Genomic DNA, 18,185 nt, shown 5'->3' with positions numbered 1-18,185 from the left:
TGAGTAGGGGACAAGAACAGGAGAAAAAAGAAATGCCCAGCCAGTGTTTGGATGATAGGTTGACATGACCCATTTAGAGTGCCTCATTGTCTTGCTGTGGAAAAGCCGAGCAAAAGTCATTCAAATTTGGCAGGGTTGTTCACAATACTCTTCCCTGTGATGTGTCAAATTTACGAGATACATTTATTTTCACATTACAGGGTCTTTATTGGTCTGAAAACAGGTGATTTTTATTTTATTTTTTTATGACAGTTCATCTTTGTTCATTAATCTTAAATCCTATACATTTTCTGTTCTTAGCTGAGTGATAGCTAGTTGGGTCTTACATCCAGGTGATATTTTCTGTTTTTTAGAGTATGCGCTATAAACCTTTGAGGAGTCTGTATCTACATCTCGGCTGACGCTGTCATTTAAATCAACCTTTAAAAAGCATTTCCTCAAAAAGGCCAAAGCCATATTGGTATGTGAAGAAAATCCACTTCTCCATGAGGTCATTCATTCAGGCTGGAGGATTGCAATCCTCTCATATTGGGACAAATAGGACCAGAGACTCTTTTGTCCCTGGACCAGTAAAATGACTAAATTTGCACAATGCCACAGACAGCAAAGATATAATCAGTTCATTAGCCTGTGTTTTCATTTTTATCTTTCAACTGTCAATGTCGGTTGTTCCTTTTCTTAAATTGTGGTGACTGTTTCACAATGTATTTATATATATATATATATATATATATATATATATATATATATATATATATATATATATATATATATATATATATACATACATAACTGATTTTCTCTCATTGCCCACATAAGTGCAACATGGAAACATTTTTGCGGGGGTTATCTCGTGTTTTTATTTGTTATTGTGGACACCAGGATAGTGTGGCTGTAATGTGTTGTAAACTTACCAAGCTCATATGTAACATTTTTAACATGAACATCATGCAAATCAGCTTGCAATTGTGACTGGTTAACTAGGATCCAATCATGAACCAGAAGTGTTGACATCATCCAAATACGAACGATAATCTTCACAGATAATCCTGCCGTGTGTGTTGTCACCACACACGGCGCCTCCCGATATCGGCGCTCGGAAGGACCCCCGACTTGAAATCGGGCATATCCAACATGTTGGATTTTTTGGCCCGATTTCGCTCTGCGCAGCGATTGACAGTGACGTGCAGCCAATCAGAAAGCGAGCCAGCGAGGAAGCCGGTGGGGAATCCAAAATCAAAACAGTCATGATGCAGCAGAAAGTCCGTGCTCGCGCTATTACACTCTTATTTTTTTAAATTATTAGGGCCCGAGCAGCGGCGGCACCGGCGGCGGTGCCGCTGCGAGGCCCTATTGTTTTTGTAGGAATTCTTCTTATTAGGGCCCGAGCAGCGACCGCTGCAAGGTCCCTATTGTTCCTGAAGGAATTCTTCTTCTTCTTCTTTTTCTTTGTTATTATTCTTTTCCGCAAACAATCACATTTATGAGACACTAAACATAAACGAAAACTCACCAAACTTTACACGCAGATCGGGCCTGGCGAAAAATTTGATATTTTAAAGTCGCCATACATGATAACAGAAAAATGGCTCTGTAGCGCCACCTACATAGGTTTAACGGATCCCTGTCCCGCTACGATTGTCCTATGGCTACGAAAATTGTGTGGCACCTGTAGCACATCCAGATGAACAAAAACCTCTTTGATATGTATGTGTACCCTAAAATAGACAGGAAGTGAGGTATGAGTATTTGAATGTCCAATTTTGGCCCAATTTTGCATATTTACAGGGGTCATACTTTTGCCCGCTTCTCCTACACGGTTAACCCGATTGACTTCAAACTTGGGCTGTACCATCTCAACACCTGGGACAACATCATGGTAAAAAATCCAAAGTTTTTGACATACTATATGACGGGGGCGAGGCATCAAATTTAGAGTTTCAAAATTCGTACTTAACGAAGCATTGCCGGTTGTACGTTTAATCTAGAGCTACGAAAATTGGTACACATATGTAACAGACTATGATCTACAAAAAAGCCTGTTGGTGCCATGTGCGAAACCTAACAGAAAGTCCGCCAGAGGCAGGGCATCAAATTTTGCGTTTCAAAATTCTTACTTAATGAAGCATTTCAGGCTGTACGTTTCACCTAGTTACCAAAATTTGAAGACATATGTAACAGCCCTCGAGGTACAAAAAACTCTTTTTGAACCATATGCTAAACCTAACAGGAAGTCAGCCATTTTGATTTACTTTGGAACGTGTTGCCATTTTTTTGGCCATTTCATAGGGGTCTTATTTTAACGAACTCATCCTACAGAGTTTCTCCGATCATCTCCAAACTTGGTGTGATTCATCTTAAGATGTTGAAGATAAAAAGTTATTGAAAGCTTTTTATTCTGTCGCACGCTGTTGCCGTGGCATGCACAGTTTGCAAAGGAAAAAAATCCTTCTTAATGAAGCATTCCCAGTTGTACGAAGCAGCTAGAGCTACAAAAATTTGGAGACATATGTAACAGCCCACAATGTACAAAAAAAAGTCTCTTGGTGCCATGTGCTAAACCGAACAGGAAGTCCTCCAGGGGCCGGGCATCACATTTTGAGCTAAAAAACTCCTCTTTAACGAAGCATTCCCGGTTGTACGTTTCACCTAGCGTGATGATAATTTGAAGGCATACATAAGAGCTCAGGATGTACAAAAAAGTCTCTTGGAGCCATATGCAAAACCAAACAGGAAGTCCACCATTTTGATTTACGTTGGGATTTGTAGCCATTTTTTGTGGCCTTTCTTAGGGGTCATATTTTCACGAACTCCTCCTACTAAATTTATCCGATTGTCTTCAAACTTGGTGTGTTTCATCTTAAGATGTTTAAGATGCAAAGTTATCGAAAGTTTTTTATTTTGTCGCATGCTGTTGCCAGAGCGATGCATTGTTGCCAAGTAAAATGTTGCTTTTTTTTTTTTTGGGGTCAAAACGTGCGAAAATTCATGATACTTTGCACACACGTCAGATTTGTCATAAACATGAATATTTTCGTGATTTATTGTACAATTTGCGATAAATGGCTCAATAGCGCCCTCTAGTTTACTTTGAGATTTGGGGCCTTTAATAGGCAAGGCAAGGCAAGGCAAGTTTATTTGTATAGCACAGTTCATACACAAGGCAACTCAATGTGCTTTACACGAGGAAAGACAACACATAAGCATCAAGAAACAGTAGTTAACATTTAGAGGAAGAAAAATAAATGAAAATAGGTTACAAACTAACAATCTTAAAACATTATTCAACAAACTTTAAAAAATTTAACATAAGGAAGTTTAAAATGATAATGATAAAAATAAAAATAAAAATAAAAATAAAAATAATAATTAAAAAAAACACTTAATTAAAGCTGTTTAAAAGTCCCTAATCAAAGGTATAAGAAAAAAGCAAAGTTTTTAACCTGGATTTAAAAGCATTTACACTCGGGGCTGACTTCACTTCTGTTGGTAGCCTATTCCATCTATGTGCAGCATAATAGCTAAATGCAGCTTCACCATGTTTGCTTCGAACTCTGGGTTCCACTAGTTGGACCAAGTCTGTAGATCTCAGAGCCCTGCTGGGCTTGTACTCAATTAGCATTTCTTGGATATATTCAGGACCCAAACCATTTAGTGATTTATAGACGAGTAGCAGAACTTTAAAATCGATTCTACAGCTGACAGGGAGCCAGTGTAAATCCTTAAGTACTGGAGTAATATGTTCTGATCTTTTTGTTTTGGTCAGAACTCGAGCTGCAGCGTTCTGAATGAGCTGCAATTGTCTCATGTTCTTTTGAGAGAGTCCAGTCAGAAGACCGTTACAATAATCTAGTCTGCTGGAGATAAAAGCATGGATAAGCTTCTCTTGGTCTGCTTGAAGCATGCAGTCCTTCAGTCTGGATATGTTTTTCAGCTGGTAAAAGGCTGTTTTAGTGATGAATTTAATATGATTGCTGAAGGTCAGGTCTGAGTCTATTAGTACCCCAAGATTTCGAACTTGGTCTTTAGTTTCTAAAGGACAGTGACTCAAGCTGTTTTTTAACAGCAATCCTCTTTTCTTTATTGCCGAAAACAATGAGCTCCGTTTTGTTTTCGTTCAGCTGAAGGAAATTTTGGTTCATCCAGTTGTTAACTTGCTCTAGAGAATGACACAATGCGTTAATAGAACTGCTGTCATTTGGGGACATCGATAAATACAGTTGTGTGTCATCTGCATAACTATGATAGTCAACATCGGTGTTCTGAAGCATTTGACCCAAAGGTAACATATACAGACTGAACAACAGGGGTCCAAGGACTGACCCTTGAGGGACCCCACATGTCATGGCCTTTCGATCAGATTCAAAATTTCCAATGGTCACAAAGTAACTCCTTTCCTCCAAATAGGACCTGAACCATTTAAGGACTGTTCCATTTAACCCCACCCAAGTTTCCAGCCTGTCTAACAGTATATTATGATCAATCGTGTCAAATGCTGCACTGAGGTCCAACAAGACGAGCACTGATACCTTCCCTGCATCAGTGCTCAATCTTATATCATTCAGTACTTTAATCAGAGCTGTTTCTGTACTGTGATGAGGTCGGAAACCTGACTGGAATTTATCCAAAAGTCCGTTTAAGCTCAAAAAATTGCTGAGTTGATTAAAAACCACTTTTTCAACTATTTTAGTTACGAAGGGAAGGTTTGCGATTGGTCTATAATTTGCTAGCAGGGAGACATCCAGTGTTCTCTTTTTTAGAATGGGCTTGACGGCGGCTACTTTCAGACATTTAGGAAGTTCACCTGATTGAAGTGAGCAATTAATTATTTGTTGTAAATCGATCTGAACAGATTTCACAATGGTTTTGAAAAAGCCAGATGGTATTGTGTCAAGACAGCTCGTGGAAGGTTTCAATTGCTGAACCAAGTCTACTACAGTATTTTGATCCACTGAGTCAAATTCTGTCATGGTAATTAAATTATTCCTAGGTGATTTTAAGTGCAGCATCGTTTTGTAATTTTGCTGGTTTGTAACAATGTTTGACCTGATGGCTTGTACTTTTTCACTAAAGTAGCAGGCAAATTCATTGGATTTATCTGTTGAGAGGAGTTCTGGCGCTGTTTGATTTGGGGGATTTGTAAGTTTGTCAACCACGCCAAATAGAGTGCGTGTATTGTTGAGGTTCCTACTAATAATTTCAGAAAAGTGTTGTTGTCTAGCTATTACTAACTCTTGGTTAAAATGACAAAGACATTGTCTGTACAGGTCAAAATGAACTTGGAGTTTAGTTTTTCTCCACTTTCGCTCTGCTTTTCTGCATTTAGATTTCAAAGTCATTATGTTGGTAGTACACCTCCAAGGTGTTTTAGTTTGGGATGAAATGGTCTTAGTTTTAATAGGAGCAACAGCATCCAAAACATTTGAGATTTTTGAGGTGAATTCATCCAGAAGTTCATCAACGGTCTCTGCATTTACAGTTGGTGATGCAGCCATTAATTCCATAAACATGTTGCTTGTATTCTCATTTATGTACCTTTTTTTAATCGAGACAGTAGTTGTTTGAACTTCTGGGATTGTTTGTAATTCAAAAAACACACAGGAATGATCTGAAATAGCCAGATCTTTCACCTCAACAGATAAAATGTCAACACCTTTAGAGATGACGAGATCAAGAATGTGACCTTGATTGTGTGTTGGACCTTTTACATGTTGTGAGAGACCAAAAGTATCAAGTATATTACAAAATTCTTTGGTATTTTTATCCAAGTTGTTGTCAACATGAATGTTAAAGTCTCCAGTTAAGACCAGATAATCATAGTCGGTACAAATTACTGACAGCATTTCTTCAAATACCTCCATGAATCTGCCTTTTTGTTTTGGAGGTCTATAAATTATGACAATGACGATGTTTGGTTCACCTTTTACCAAAAGACTAAGATATTCAAATGAATTAAAGCTTCCCAATGAAATTTCTTTACACTGAAATAGAGATTTAAAAATGGCAGCAAGTCCACCACCTTTTTTGCCATTACGACATTTGTTCATGAAACTAAAATTTGTTGGTGTTGCCTCATTGAGAACCGTGTTGCAGGAACCTTCTGTTAGCCATGTTTCACTGAGGAGAAATAAGTCAAGATCATATGTCATAATAATGTCATGAATCAACAATGATTTGTTAACTAGTGATCTTGTATTTAGTAGCGCTAGTCTCACAGTGGCAATCGGAGACGCTGGTTTAGTCAGAGGTTCACAAGCTATACTGACTAGGTTTGTAGCTTCTGACTTATTTCTTCTCATTTCTTTTGCCAACTTTCTACTTCTTGTAATCACAGGAATGCTACAAGCTTCCTAGGGTCCTGACTTATTCTGGGAACACACGTTTTTTATATTGTATATGTAGTCTGGACCCAAAACATATCAGACCGAGCTATAGTTGAGATTCTCCATAGCCAAAGATGGAGGTCGGCGGGTGGGGAGCTGTATGCTGAGGCTTGGTGGAGTCAGACGATTAGTGGATAGCTGAATGTGGCGTCTTGGGGGGAGCATGGGCGAACCGTCATCAGCAGGCAGCTGCCTGGAGAGACTTTTATTTAGCTGTATGGACAGATTGACCAGATTGCTCAACCTGTTGGTGAGACTCGCTGGCGAGTCAGTCATCGGGTCATTCGGGGGCGGTGCACAGCGTGGGGGTGCATCCGGCAGTGAATCCGGTAGTGGCGCTGTCTGGCAGGTGTCGCTTGGGGGCGATGAACAGCGCAGGGTGCATCTGGTAGTGAAACTGGTGGTGGTGGTCGTGGTGGTGTTTGGCAGGTGTCGTTCGGGAGCAGGGGAGCTGGATGTTCGGTGTTTGGAGTGTGGGCAGATGAGGACAAATCAATCTGTTCTGAAGGGCAGGGAGTGCAAGACAGTGAGCCAGCCTCACCAGATCCTCTTCTTATCGGTTGTTGTGTTTCATGTCCTTTGTTTTGGGAACATAGCGTCCAGTGACGCACGCTATGGAAGATGTTGGCTGTCAGTAATCTGACTCCCTGCTTATTGAGATAAATCCCATTGCGTTGGAAAAGATGGCGACGTTCACAAAACATAGAAAAATTGTCAATAAAGTTCACTGAGTAAGAAGCACAGATGCTTTTCAGCCATCTCGAGAGTGACATAATCCGACTGAAACGCTCATCACCTGGTCGGACAGTAGGCAGAGGACCACTGCGTTTAGGCATATTATCTTGTGTAGAAGGGTAATAAAGTCTTGCTTCAGTATCTCCGACTGTTTTTTCAACACATCGAATGCTCCTGTGTGAATCACAATCGATCTCACAGTCGGGTAGTCAGTAGCAATCTTGTCGACTTTTTCAGAAATGTCCAGCACCATGTCATTAGCAAAACACAGAACTTTTGTGTTTTTTCTGCTGCACAGACGTTTAACACCAAACAAGGCTTTGTCGCCTATTATCAGTGTTTGTGTTTCAGTAGCTGAACGGATTTGCTGAGGAGGTCCGGTTTCAAACCTTTGACTGGTGCTGTGATCCCCCGAGGCTTGCTGGCTCGGCGACAGCACGGCAAACCTGTTTCTCAGTTCGATATCAGTATTTTGTCTTCGTCGGCCAAGAGACGGTTTCCTTTTTCTTGCTGGTACCAACGTCCAAGACTGATTTCTTGGGGTTGAGGTAGCCTTTTGCATAGGCCGACGTGTTTCCTCAGGCATTAGTTGGCGGTCAGGTCCAGCTGTTGGGCGACGACTCCTCAGTTTCGGCTTTGCTCCCAGCACATTCCACAGAGGGTCGGTGGATGGAGCTAGCTGTTTGTTAGCATGCTCATGACCACCGTTTGGAGACATTGGCAGTGTGGTGTCATTCCACGATTTTCCATTCACCTCCACAAACATTTCAAGGCGGTGCATTCTTGTCTCCAGCACTGCCATCTTCTGAAGAAGTTTGTGGTATTCATCGGTCGAGATGGAAGGCATCATTCGTCCAGCCATGCTGCTAGTAGCAGTCGCGTGCTGATTAGCAGGCCGTGCTCACGTTATCGTGAGGAGTTTCCAAAAAAAAATTACAAATATTGAAAAATGCGCCCAGCTGGTTGTATCTACCAAACAAAAAGGTAGTACAGCCACATCGAGGCAAATGTCCAGGAAAAATCCAAGAAAAAGAAAGAAAAAAAGAAGTTATCAGCTGAAAGAATGCAAAGCAAAGCAGGAGCAGAGCAGATTGCGTCTACACACTAGGAAAGCAGGAAGCAGAGTAGGGGTCATATTTGAACAAACTCCTCCTACAAAATGTATCCGATCATCTTCAACCTTGCCGTGTTTCATTTTAAGATGTTAAAGATGAAAAATAATCTAAAGTTTTTTATTGTGTCGCACGACGTTGCTGTAACGATGCCATGTTTGCCAAGATAAATGCTGCTTTTTTTTTTTTAGTCTCAACATGTGTTTACACTCATGAAACTTTGCACACACATCAGACCTGTCATGAACATTAATATTTTAGAGATTTATTTTGCAAATTGCATTAAATTGTTTAATAGCGCCCTCTAGACATTTTTATGACGCTTTTCCGATTGTATGATTATGCTAGATTTGTGAAAATTGGAACAGATACCAAATAGACTAAAACCTACAAAAAAGTATTATAGAGCCACATGCTAAACCTAACAGGAAGTCGGCCATTTTGATTTTATTTTGGGAATTGCACACCATCTTTGGCTTTTTGATAAAACTTTGCACACACAAGGCTTGGCAAAAGCATTTTAGACGGTCCTTGTCCTATTTGGCAGTACCTCAACGTGCCAGTACCCCGACGTGGCCCGGGTTGCGAGGGCCCTTTATAGCTGCTCGCAGCTCTAGTTTGTATTTGTTTTTTTTTTGTTTTTTTTAATACACGCACACACATTCTCCACAAATTAACGTGGTCTCCGGGTGGGACGCCAACCCGCGCCGCCAGCACCGAGCGGAGGACAAGCGATGTCTCGCCAGTGCCCATTTACACTCCTTTAAACAAGACCTTTTCTTTATATGCCGCTTTTTCGGCTGAAAACCAGGATCGACTCGTTGACGACTCGGAAGCCACGTTTAATCTCGAGAGGTTTTGCGAGACTTCCCGTCACATTCTTGAATGAACTCGGCTCGTGTGAGGTGTGTTGATTGTGCAGTGTGGCCGCACACCACGCACGGTACGTTCAAAACTGGAACTCCCGTGACTTTTTCTCTTCACGTGTGGTGTCTGTCAAAGATTGGAAAGCGGCCGACAATTTTAAAATCTTGCCATGTGAACCAGGCTTTAGTTGTAACTCTTCATGTTTTATGTATGTCTATTAGACTGCCCCTTTGGTGGCCAAAGTACGCATCAGAAGGAGCATGAAATATTAATGCACAAACTGTTGAATTCTTAACATTCTATTTAATGATATTATTACTGTGTTTTTATAAAATCAAACTCTGAAGAGTGCTATTTTCTTATTAAAAAACACACACATTACAAACATTTTTCTTGGTGTTTTTCTGTGGAGCTAGAACGGATTAATTGCATTTCCGATTATTCCAATTAGGAAAGATAATTGGAGTCTATTTTTGAGTGGGCTACAGCAAAAAAATTTAACTTATAAGTCAAGCCACCACTCTGCGATGATGTCACTAATCCAGTAGCTAGTGAGTCTATTTACTATGTGCTAATCAACTTGCAAAAATAATTCCCCATGTGCGAAAACAGAGAGGCCTTCCCTCCACAGCACAGCAACAAGCCAGCAGCATAAACGGCGACCATGCACGCTGACTTTCGTTTTCATTCCTCTCTTTTTTTTAATTCATTTCCGTCCTGGTGGAACGTGTCTTTTCTCCACCGCGGCTGATGAGAAATAATTGTCTGTATTCTTTTTCAACCTTCGCTATTCCCTTTGCCACTCTTCCTGTGGGAGCCCAGTTGGCTGTGTCATGCCGGCGAGGGATCCGAATCGAGAGAAAGCAAGGATTCTGCTAAAGCCAGTAATTGTTAAATTGCAGAAAATGTACCCCAAAAGCGAGCCAAGTGAACACACAGAGAAATCATCAAAGCCTGCCCACACCCTGTTTATCTAAATAAAACTTAGTTCATTGGAAGACTGAAAGAACACCGCAAAGCGCCACCTCAATAGACCCGCCCCACTGGGGTCCATTGAATTAATGCTACAGACGAGTATTGAGAGGGAACAGTCTGCAAACGGAAGTGAGTTCTGAGTCAGCTCACAGGAGATTAGAAAGAAGGAGAGGATGAATAATGGAGAAGGAAAATAGTGGGAAAAATTACAGAATGTGGCGAATCATCAATAACACCTCCTATGAATAATTCTGAAGGAAACACTGTCAGCGCCCACTACAGTGAAATTGTTCTTAATGAGTTTTTGCCCACGTCATGAATCAGTGCTCATTATTTCACTATTCATTTGCTGCTTTTAGTGTACCTTTAATATCTCTTAGTGTCCAGCTGAACAAGATGTTCCCGTTTCACCCTGACATGCTGTTCATTTTGCAAACTCATGGACAGTATAGCTTACTGTAGCCTATGTTCAAAATGTCAGAATTGACCCAGACCAGGAATATCATCACAATAATTGTCAATACAGTCGTGCCATGACTGGGATTTGTTCTGTGACTATGCTTGTAACTCAAATCACTTATATCTCAAATCATCTTTCTCCACTGAAATGAATGGAAAGGCCATGCATCAATTTCCACCTCCCACCAAAACAACAAAAATGATTGTAATTTTTTAATAAGAAAAATAGTACTCTATAATACTGTACATGACAAAAACATACAGCAGTGATGTAATTAAATTGAATGTAAAGAAAATAAACAGCTTTTGCCATATGTTTTACTTCAGTTCAATGCTGTTCGTTCTGGTGTGCCTTAGCCACCTGTGGGAAGTATATTACAGACATAAAGTGCAGATCCATTGCAAAGAGACGGTCCAAACTCTTTGGGAAGGCAGTAATATTAGTTCTTCACAGATGATAAGGAATATATGCCTGCGAGTATTGTTAATATCTTTCTACAAGTGGTTCAATTGGTGATTTTTGATCTATGGTCATGCACCATGGTTTGGGCTGTACATGGTCCACATTTGGTTTTTCGTTGGGGTTTTTTTTCTCATCCGAAGGGGGGGGGGACATGTTATTTTATACTATATATTCATTGTGTATTTTTCTGTCACTTTAGAAGAAGTCATCAAATTTCAGGGTGAAAAAAAATGAAATTACATTTATGGTATTTTTATTGCCATTAAATTTGACCAATGTTGCGGTTAAATAAGTGACAGCTTTGGCTGATTCGCACTGAAAGTTTGCAAGTCAGAGGAAGTGCAGCTGGTACTCCAGGAGCTACCAGTGGTACTCATAGTTTCATGACAAGGAGTCATTTCCGTGAGATAAACACATCCAATTCATACCCCGTCACTGCGGCGAGCGCAGAGCGACACGCTGACAGGCCATTGTGAAGAGCTCAGCAGTGTCTTTGCCCTTTGGCACCTTCTAACAACCAACTCCCTGTCAGAGCATAATCATGAATCATTACTTTACCATTCTGTGATGCAAAACGCCCTCCCTGCACTTTATCCACGTCTTGTTTCAGAAGGGTTTGTTTCAGCCTCGTTAACAAATAAGCTCAGACAGAGTGACATATATTAAAATTTATGCAGAGTGATGAGAAATCTTTAAGGCACAAAAGTGGTTGGGGCTGGCAGTGGCTCAGTGTGTGCGGGAACAGAGGATGGTGCTTATGAATTTTTTCCCCATGCTTCTATTTGCTAGATGTATGTCCACTTGTTGGCAAATGAGGGATAGACATTTTTTTTATATGGAGGTGGCTAATCAACCATAGTGTCAAGCATGCAAGGTAACAAGTCAGCAACTGTGAGTGCATAGTGAATGAGTGACACCTCATCGGTCACGCCTTCTGCCTCTGGTTGTTTTTTTCTTGGGTGTGGTGATTTTTTATTTTTTTTATTTTTTTTTCGGGGGTTGGTAAATTCCCCTGCTCACTAAATTAATTCAGTCAGTACTTCTACTTTTACCTGAGTATTATATTAAACAAGTATCTGTCTCAGAGTGTGAGTGCTTTTGCCACCTCTGGAGATCAAATGAGAACAAAAAGCAAAACACCTGCTATGGACCAAAAAATATGCAAATTGGCGCTGGTTGCTGAATATGCCAGAGTGCTGCCTACCGGGGGGTCGCACTCAAAGGGGATGAAAAGTTGGGCAAGCGTGTAAATAATTTTGGGCTCCACTGTATCTGGTTTATGTCTACTCTCCTCACTACATACTGTAAAGTCTGCATAATGCAATGAGATCCAGTACAATAGCAGTACTGTATCTCACTGTATTGCAGACTTTTAAATCGGACGTGTATAATTTATATCACATACTAGGTCGAACAAATTCAACCTCTCCACAAATGGTCAAGGATTTATTGAACAAACAGTAACAAAATAAACGTGCAACACATTCATACAGTAGCTCCACAGCCTCAACAGACATTGAGTCACTCAACACGCAAGCTATCTAACTCAGCTAGCGAGCTAACAGCCAGCCAACTTCACTCTCATTTGCTTACTCCAGGTCAATTAACAGGTCAAATCTATCCGATTAAAGTCTCACATTCATAGTCAAATATTCTGCAGTGTAGAATGTGAGGACAGATATAATATAAAAATAAACATATCACTGCTTAGAAGATTGTGAAAAATAATCTCTGTGATAAATGAAGGAGTACTGTCAAGGATAAAAATAAATAAATAAATACATAAATAAAAAAATAAAAAAAAAAATTAAAAAAAACTAGCACAGCCTAGCTTAACCCTTTCAAACCTTTTTTCTAGTGATTGCAGTGATGTAGAACTGTCTGCTCTCCACCATAATGAGCATTTAAAAAAAATGTAATCATTCGTCTGTTTAAAAAAAAAAAGTATTAAGAAACATATCCATCCATTTTCCCGCTTATTCTTTACGAGGGTCTGGGGTGCTGGAGCCTATCCCAGCTGGCTTCGGGCAGTAGGCAGGGTACACCCTGAATTGGTTGCCAGCCAATTGCAGGGTATTAAGATACAGTACAAAGTAAATTTTGTTGAGTACATTTTTACACTGAAAAGGACTACATTTGGTCCCAGTCTAAACAGAGTAAACTCAGAAGAGAGTAAAAAAAAAAAAAAAAACACACACACACCTCAACAGTTGAGGAACAATCACACAGTACCTTCAGGTTGGGAGACAGCCAACCTAACCTAACTGAACCATGCCACGCCTACTCGGTGTCAATATATCGCAGGTGTCAGGTGGAATCCTCGAATTCCATTTTTGGTCTCCTTTGGGACACATCAGCAATATGTCAGCTAACAATAAGTCTAGCAGAGCTCTGGGAGAGTGTCTCCTGAAGGTTGTGGGATCGTTCCTCAACGCTTATTGTTGTTATTGTTTTAGTATTTTACTCTCTTCCAAGTGTAAAAGTTTACTCTGTTTAGTGTGGGACCAAATTCAGTATTTTTGGTGTAAAATTTACTCTACGAAATGTACTGTGTATACTGTATATATTATGTTAAAACTTTGTTACTGCTCTTCACATATAGGACATTTTCCCAAATGTGTCAGTAAACCAAATCTCACTTCACCACTGGTTATGTGGCCAGTTCTATTTGTTTTTTACATGCAGATTGGAAACACATGGAACCCTCGTATAAAACATGAAGCGGAACACTCATTTAAGATTAATGGAAGAATTGCAGCTGCACAAGCACAACATGCACGTTGTTTATCCTCCGCACAGACAGTGTGGTGGGGCACGGGGCCGACTCCATAATTCACAAGTAGTTTACAGTTTGCAGCTTTTTGGAGAGATTCTGTCAACCCCTTCTTGCCGGCTTAATACTAACGCCCCACAGAGCTGCTTTTCATTTCCTCCGCTTCCATCCATGGCTCCTTGTGTGTCTCTTGCTGTCTAAAATATGGACGTTGAACCCCCCTGAGCACAAGAACTGACATGTCGAGCCAGATGGGGTAAGTCTCCAGTTGTAGCAATTCCTCTTATGTTCACAACATGTCGAATGAACATCTAATGTACAAAACCTGTTCTTCTTTGTTTGTTTGTTTTGGTGCCTTTTGCTTTAGTTATATGAGTCAAATATGACACCTTAAAACACATTTTGGATTAACTTATGTGGTCAGAGATGCCATCTTGCAGTTTTAATTGGTTTTGTTATGCTGTACATATTTTCAACAACAAGCTTGGTCTGTTTTGTTCTTAAATTATGTACTGTTTGTTTTTGGTATCAGTTAGTCACAACCACTGATCCAATTTAACATAATTGCTCCAGAAATTTTGATTCATTTACTACAAATAAATAAATAAATAAATAAATAAATAAATAAATAATGGTAGTCTATTCCAGTGACGTATAGTAACAGGCAGAATAATTAAATGCTCTTCATAAAAATTTATACAACTGTGCCATTCATACAGCAGAATAATAGCTTTCTGTAAGGCAATGAAACCGAACAAATGGGTTTGAATATTTTTTTTTTTCAGCATGTTGAGAGAATGTACTTACCTCAATTGACTCTATCAAAATGTCAATTCAACAAAAGTAGTATACTGTACCAAATGATAATGAAGAAGTATCTCAAAGTGATATTTAAGTAAGAGTACAAATAAAAGAAAAATAAGTGGTAGCTATTACGTGATTAAAAATCATATCCAACATTCACTGTATTTAAGTTTGTTTGTTTTTTATTTTAAAAGTAATCTAGTATTGGAAGTAAAATATTTTTTTTATAAAAGTGACATTTTTTTTTAAATTATTATTTTATGTATTTTAGTGGAGAAGTTAAAAATGTGTTAGCTAGCACACTTTAGTCTAGCCATCATGTGAACCGTAGGTTATTACAAGCTCACAAACAAAGCACGACTTATGTCTGAATGAAACTCCTCACCTCACGTCAACCTACTTCCACAACATCAAGATTCCACCAGATGGCGCCAAGTCAATACTTTTAATGCTTTAAAACAATGAATATGTCATGTTCCAAGCCTGCAGGCTGTCCTCTCAGTTTTCTTTTGTTGTTGTACTTCCAGTTTTAGCCTGACCTGTGGTGGCGCCATTGAGACTGCACAGCTGCTACTAATCAGCAATTGTCTTGTTTATTTAAGAGGCAACTTCTGCCACAGTCTTTTGTCGGACTATTCACTTGCCAGCCACCAATGCCCAAGCCTAGCCTCGACTATTCTTCGATCTCCGCTTCGCCTGTACTTTGATTTTGCCTAGCCCTTGTGAGTTTTATAGTGTAGTGATTTTTTGTATTCTGACTGTTACCTTTTTGTGTAAGCACTTTCAGTTAATCTCCTCGCCCATTTGGCGCAAGCCTTTTTGTTAGTTACTTCCGCGTTGTTACGTGCGCTTTTTGTTACCGTTTTTTCCTCCTTGCTTTGCAAGCGATTTCTGTTTGGATTTTTGTGTGTGTCTATTTTGTAAATAAATTTTTGTAAGCTGCTCTGCTGTCCGCGTTTCTGGGATCCACACTCGCGTCATAACAGAATGATGGTTTCCCGGAGTAGAGTTTTTCAGCAAATAAGGGAGAATAGATTAAAATGAATGAATGAATGAATGAATACATACATACATACTCAGGCTGTCAAAGTTAAAGCGTTAATAGATTCATTAATCACAAAAAAATTATCGCATTAATCATTGTATTACCACAGATTAATCACACTATTAATTTTGACCGCAGATAATCCTTTTTAGCCAACAGAGGATGGTTAGGTTAAAGGTAGCCGTCCGAGTTAGAGCAATAAACATAACTACATGCATTGAAGTAAAGCATTTAATAAATGTTTACTTATGCCGTAAGTCTTTTTTTTCCCATTTTAAATTATGCAAATAATTAATTGATTAGAAAAAGCAGGATGAGCGTGTGCAGTGGATATACATTTTTGAAGATATTCTCATAGCATTAAATGTTGAAAAAATTAAGACATAACAGGTGCGCTTCATATTTAACGGTCAGTGGTTAATCATGATAAATCAAAATTCTAAGATGTGATTAATCTGATTAAAAAATGTAATCATTTGACAGCTCTAAATTACATACATACATACATACATACATAAAAACACAATTATGCAAGGGATCCCTGTACTATGTGAATGCTTTGTTTGGTGCTGTAATGTAAAATATGCACATTGGCTCGATAAATGTTAGGAAACAATGGATTAAAGATTTTATTTTTCTAATTAAAATACAAAATGTTTCATCTGAATATTTCACTTTATGATAACTTATATCTGAACAACTGTCGACATTTTAGCAGGATTCTAACTTTGTGATATCTTCTTCCATCCATCCATCCATCCATCCATCCATTTTCTGAACTGCTTGCTCCTCACAAAGGTCGCAAGGGGTGCTGGAGCCTATCGCAGCTGGCTATGGGCAGTAGGCGGGATACACCCTGGACTGGTTGCCAACCAATCGCAGGGCACACAGAGACGAACAACCATCCACACGCACACTCACACTGGAATGTGGGAGGAGACCGGAGTGCCCGGAGAAGACCCACGCAGGCACGGGGAGAACATGCAACTCCACCCAGGAAGGCCGGAGCCTGGACTTGAACCCGAGTCCTCAGTACTGAGAGGCAGACGTGCACTGCTAACCACTCACCATGCCGCCCTGTGATACCTTCTTATCAGGTTTATTTCAATATCTAATCTAATTTTTTTTTTTTTTTTTTAAAGGAGAAATGTGATTGTTGTTGTTGTTTTTTTTTTACCCTATAGAATCCCTCCCAATACTGTTTTTGCCATCCATCCATCCGTTTTCTTGACCGCTTATTCCCCACAACGGTCACGGGGGGTGCTGGAGCCTCAGCTGGCTCTGGGCAGTAGGCGGGGGACACCCTGGACTGGTTGCCAGCCAATTGCAGGTGTTTTTGTCAAGACCAGGGTTATTAAAGGACTCTGCCAGGGATTACTTCAAACATGTTTTGCAAATTTAGTCAAAAAACATTTGTCATTCTCACAGGACCCTCCTGGAAAACACACACAAAAAAAGGAGGCTGCCAAGAAAGCATATTTAACAAATCCAAATAGTCAAGCCTTCTGTTTCTGCTTATTCCCACGTCCTTATTTACCTGCTGTTAATGGCCGACAGGGTAACTGTACGAGGACGCCGTTTATCCTTTTTCTGCGTTTGAGTGCGGCTGGCTAAAGGGAGCTGTCAATCACATCCCCCGACAGTGTGGGCTGACCCAAGCCTGCTGGGAACTGAACTGTAGTTAATTAGTGCACAAAGCTGGGGGTACAAAAGAGAGTTGGAGGGCGGAGGGGATGAGGGTGGTAGAATTGCTAAAGCCAAAAGGATTGGTGGGAGGGAGGGGATAAAAGAAGCGGGAGAGGGGGATGAAGTAGTGGGGGATCTTAAGTTTAGGAGTGTGTGTGTGTGTGTGTGTGGGGTGTGTGTGTGTGTGTGTGTGTGTGTGTGTGTGTGTGTGGTGGTGCTGGTGGTGGTGGGGGGTCTGGTGGGGAAGACTGGTGGGACTGAAAAAGCAGTGGGGAGTACAGACTGATGAATTGGTAGTGTGAAAGAGAGGCTTGTGCTTGAGCTTTTACAGCTACACCCACATACACACACTTTACTGTACTCTACTGTAGCCTATACCGTACTACACTATGTACTGCACTGTCATGTACTCAAACATATCTGTTATCTCCATTACAGGATCAATATCAAGCATTGTCATTTTCATGTATGATTTCTATAATGTGATATTTTATATACAGGTCACAGTATATTACAAAGTAATTGCAATACACTTTCCAATTTACTAACCGTACTTATAATTATGTCAAATACAGTGCTATGACTACATCTTCACATCATCTTCACACTAATGTGAAGATGATACAAAATCATGGCAAATTACTATTTTTGTCTAATTGAAAGATCCCAGTTTATTTCAGCATAGTTCCTTTGCTCCAAGATGCCAGAAGATGGTGGCAAAGCACCGCTTTTGTCTAAATGAAGCTCCTCAACTAACATCAACATTGTTCCTTGGCACAGGGATGCCGCAAGATGGCAGCAGAGCACTACTTTCATCTAAATTTAGCTCCTCAACTCGACCAGATGGCACAAAAGTTTTTTTTTTTTTTTTTTTTTGCTTTGG

This window comes from Festucalex cinctus, chromosome 1 (assembly GCF_051991245.1).
Source record: "Festucalex cinctus isolate MCC-2025b chromosome 1, RoL_Fcin_1.0, whole genome shotgun sequence".
NCBI lineage: Eukaryota > Metazoa > Chordata > Actinopteri > Syngnathiformes > Syngnathidae > Festucalex > Festucalex cinctus.
This window is presented reverse-complemented; position numbering follows the sequence as displayed.